Source organism: Cupressus sempervirens, chromosome 2 (genome assembly GCF_028749045.1).
Source record: "Cupressus sempervirens isolate cs-2001-9-10 chromosome 2, ASM2874904v1, whole genome shotgun sequence".
Classification (NCBI taxonomy): domain Eukaryota; kingdom Viridiplantae; phylum Streptophyta; class Pinopsida; order Cupressales; family Cupressaceae; genus Cupressus; species Cupressus sempervirens.
The window spans coordinates 540,023,320-540,028,288 of record NC_143119.1 but is presented as its reverse complement, the minus strand read 5'-3'; positions in this window follow the sequence as shown (position 1 = coordinate 540,028,288).

Sequence of the window (4,969 nt, the reverse complement as noted above, 5' to 3'; positions counted from 1 at the left end):
AAAATTTAGCGCTTTTCGCTGTACAGGGCCTCCCATGATTTTTTTTGTTTTTTTTTTTTTTTTTTTTCCCTTGTAGACCCACTCTGGCGACCCAGTCGGGTCGCCCGAGGCTGGGGCGACGGAGATGGGTTGACCTAGTCGGGTGACCCAAGTTGGGTCGACCCAGGCGTGCGATCCTGGCTGGGGACAGCAAGTCGATTCTATAAGTTTGCTTGCCAATTTTGCTAGCCAGGTCGGCTCACCAAGTCATCTAACCATGTGGTCTTTGCCAAATCAAGAATTGACTCTTTAAGTCCACTCACAGCTCGTTGCCCCGCCGAGTTGCTTCTCTAAGCCCACTCACCATGTCAGCTCACCAAGTCGGTTGTTCAAGTACGTTGCCAAGTCAACTCTTTAAGTTCGCTCACCAGGTTAGCCCGCCCAAGTCGCCTCTTTAAGTTTGTTCGCCAGGTCGGCCTTCCCAAGTCGCATCAGTGGGCTAACTCGCCGAGTCACCTCACGAAGTTGACTCTTTAAGTGCGCTCACCAAGTCAGCTCACCAAGTCGACTCACCATCTTGCCTCGATAAGTTGGCTTGCTGAGTTACCCCACCAAGTCGTCGCCTCTTTAAGCCCGCTCACAGTGTCAGCTCGTCAGGTTGGCTCACCAAGTTGACTAATCAAGTAGGCCCACCAAGTCGCCTCAAGGATAGCTCCTCACCATGAGTCACCTCACCATGTTGACTCAATGAGTCGCCTCACCATGTTGACTCTTTGAGCCCGCTCGCCAGGTCGCCTCACCAAGTCGACTCGAGTACGTTGCCAAGTCGACTCTTTAAGTTTGCTCGCCAGGTCGACTCGCCAAGTCAGCTCACCATGTCATCTCAACGAACCAACTCGCCGAGTCGCCTCACCACGTCAGCTCTCTAATACCGCTCGCCAAGTCGCCCCACCAACTCGCCCCATTAGGCCCACTCACCACATCGCCCCGTTAGGCCCACTCTCACTAAGTGGACTCTTTAAGTTTGCTCATAAAGTCGAGCCACCAAGTACTCTCACCAAGTCGACTCTTTAAGTCCTTTCGTCGAGTCACCCCACCAAGTACTCTCACCAAGTCAACTCTTTAGGTCTGTTCATAGAGTCACCCCACCAAGTCGACCCTTCGAGTGGGTTCATCAAGTCACCCCACCAAGTCGACTCTTTAAGTTCATTCATCAAGTCACCCCGCCAGGTCAGCCCACAAATTACTCTCACCGAGTCGACTCTTTAAGTTCGTTCATCAAGTCACCCCGCCAGGTCGGCCCACCAAGTGGACTCTTTAAGTTCGTTCATGAAGTCACTCTGCCAAGTCGGCCCACCAGGTCGACTCTTTAAGTTCGTTCATCAAGTCACCCCGCCAGGTCAGCCCACCAACTACTCTCACCAAGTCGACTCTTTAAGTTTGCTCACAAAGTCACCCCGCTAGGTCGGCCCACCAAGTACTCTCACCAGGTCGACTCTTTAGGTTTGTTCATCAGGTCACCCCACCGAGTACTCTCACCAAGTCGACTCTTTAAGTTTGTTCATCAAGTCGCCCCGCCAGGTTGACCCACCAAGTACTCTCACCAAGTCGACCCTTTAAGTTCGGTCATCAACTCACCCCGCCAGGTAGGCCCACCAAGTACTCTCACAAAGTCGACTCTTTAGGTTCGTTCATTAATTCACCCTGCCAGCTCGGCCCACCAAGTTCTCTCACCAGGTCGACTCTTTAAGTTCATTCATCAAGTCACCCCGCCAGTTCGACCCACCAAGTACTCTCACAAAGTCGACTCTCTAAGTTCGTTCATCAAGTCACCCTGCCAGGTCAGCCCACCAAGTACTCTCACCAAGTCACCCCGCTAGTTCGACCCACCAAGTCGACTCTCTAAGTCTGTTCATCAAGTCACCCCACCAAGTCGGCCCACCAAGTTGAATCTTTAAGTCCGTTCATCAACTCACGTGACCAGGTCAGCCCACCGAGTACTCTCGCCAAGTTAACTCTTTAAGTTTGTTCATCAAGTCACCCGGCTAGGTCGGCCCACCAAGTCACCAAGTACTCTCACCAAGTCGACTCTCTAAGTCCGTTCATCAAGTCACCCTGCCAGGTCGGCCCACCAACTCGAATCTTTAAGTCCGTTCATCAAGTCACCCCACCAAGTACTCTAACCAAGTCGATTCTTCGAGTGCGTTCATCAAGTCACCCGACCAACTACTCTCACCAAGTCGACTCTTTAACTATGTTCATCAAGTCACCCCACCAAGCACTCTCACCACGTCAACTCTTTAGGTCCGTTCATAAAGTCACCCCACCAGGTCGACCCTTCAAGTGCGTTCATCAAGTCACCCCACCAAGTACTCTCACCAATTCGACTCTTTAAGTCTTTTCATCAATTCACCACACCAAGTACTCTCACCAAGTCAACTCTTTAGGACCGTTCATCAAGTCACCTCGCCAAGTCGACCCTTGAATTCCGTTCATCAAGTCAAACCCCACCAAGTACTCCCACCAAGTTGACTCTTTAAGTCAGTTCACGAAGTCACCCAACCAGGTCGGCCCACCAAGGACTCTCACCAAGTCGACTCTCTAAGTCTGTTCATCAGGTCACCCCATCGAGTACTCTCACCAAGTCAACTCTTTAGGTCCGTTCATCAAGTCACCCCGCAAAGTCGACCCTCTAAGTTCGTTCATCGAGTCACCCCGCCAAGTCGACTCTTTAAGTCCTTTCATCAAGTCACCCCGCCAAGCCAACTCTCTAAGTGCGTTCATCAAGTCACCAGAACAACTACTCTCACCAAGTCGACTCTATAAGTCCATTCATCAAGTCGGCCCACCAAGTACTCCCACCAAGTCGACTCTTTAAGTTCGTTCATCAGTTCACCCCGCCAAGTACTCTCACCAAGTCAACTCTTTAGGTCCGTTCATCGAGTCACCCCGCCAGGTCGACCCTTTAAGTCCGTTCATCAAGTCGCCCCGCCGAGTTGCTTCTCTAAGCCCACTCACCATGTCAACTCACCAAGTCGGTTGTTCAAGTACGTTGCCAAGTCAACTCTTTAAGTTCGCTCACCAGGTCAGCCCGCCCAAGTCGCCTCTTTAAGTTCGTTCGCCAGGTCAGCCCGCCCAAGTCGCATCAGCGGGCTAACTCGCTGAGTCACCTCACGAAGTTGACTCTTTAAGTGCGCTCACCAAGTCAGCTCACCAAGTCGACTCACCATCTCGCCTCGATAAGTTGGCTTGCCGAGTTACCCCACCAAGTCGTTGCCTCTTTAAGCCCGCTCACCGTGTCAGCTCGTCAGGTCGGCTCACCAAGTCGACTAATCAAGTAGGCCCACCAAGTCGCCTCAAGGATAGCTCCTCACCATGAGTTGCCTCACCATGTTGACTCAATGAGTCACCTCAACATGTTGAATCTTTGAGCCTGCTCGCCAGGTCGCCTCACCAAGTCGACTCGAGTACATTGCCAAGTCGACTCTTTAAGTTCGCTCGCCAGGTCGACTCGCAAAGTCAGCTCACCATGTCATCTCAATGAACCAACTCGTCGAGTCGCCTCACCACGTCGGCTCTCTAATATCGCTCACCAAGTCACCCCACCAACTCGCCCCGTTAGGCCCACTCACCACATCGCCCCGTTAGGCTCACTCTCACCAAGTGGACTCTTTAAGTCTGCTCATAAAGTCGAGCCACCAAGTACTCTCACCAAGTTGACTCTTTAAGTCCTTTCGTCGAGTCACCCCACCAAGTACTCTCACCAAGTCAACTCTTTAGGTCCGTTCATAGAGTCACCCCACCAAGTCAACCCTTCAAGTGGGTTCATCAAGTCACCCCACCAAGTCGACTCTTTAAGTTCATTCATCAAGTCACCCCGCCAGGTCAGCCCACAAATTACTCTCACCGAGTCGACTCTTTAAGTTCGTTCATCAAGTCACTCCGCCAGGTCGGCCCACCAAGTGGACTCTTTAAGATCGTTCATGAAGTCACTTTGCCAAGTCGGCCCACCAAGTCGACTCTTTAAGTTCGTTCATCAAGTCACCCTGCCAGGTCAGCCCACCAACTACTCTCACCAAGTCGACTCTTTAAGTTTGCTCACCAAGTCACCCCACCAGGTCGGCCCACCAAGTACTCTCACCAGGTTGACTCTTTAGGTTTGTTCATCAGGTCACCCCACCGAGTACTCTCACCAAGTCGACTCTTTAAGTTCGTTCATCAAGTCGCCCCGCCAGGTCGGCCCACCAAGTACTCTCACCAAGTCGACCCTTTAAGTTTGGTCATCAACTCACCCCGCCAGGTCGGCCCACCACGTACTCTCACAAAGTTGACTCTTTAGGTTCGTTCATAAATTCACCCCGCCAGCTCGGCCCACCAAGTTCTCTCACCAGGTCGACTCTTTAAGTTCGTTCATCAAGTCACCCCGCCAGTTCGACCCACCAAGTACTCTCACAAAGTCGACTCTCTAAGTTCGTTCATCAAGTCACCCTGCCAGGTCAGCCCACCAAGTACTCTCACCAAGTCACCCCGCTAGTTCGACCCACCAAGTCGACTCTCTAAGTCTGTTCATCAAGTCACCCCGCCAGGTCGGCCCACCAAGTTGAATCTTTAAGTCTATTCATCAAGTCACATGACCAGGTCAGCCCACCGAGTACTCTCGCCAAGTTGACTCTTTAAGTTTGTTCATCAAGTCACCCGGCTAGGTCGGCCCACCAAGTCACCAAGTACTCTCACCAAGTCGACTCTCTAAGTCCGTTCATCAAGTCACCCCGCCAGGTCGGCCCACCAAGTCGAATCCTTAAGTCCGTTCATCAAGTCACCCCACCAAGTACTCTAACCAAGTCGATTCTTCGAGTGCGTTCATCAAGTCACCCGACCAACTACTCTCACCAAGTTGACTCTTTAACTATGTTCATCAAGTCACCCCACCAAGCACTCTCACCACGTCAACTCTTTAGGTTCGTTCATAAAGTCACCCCACCAGGTCGAC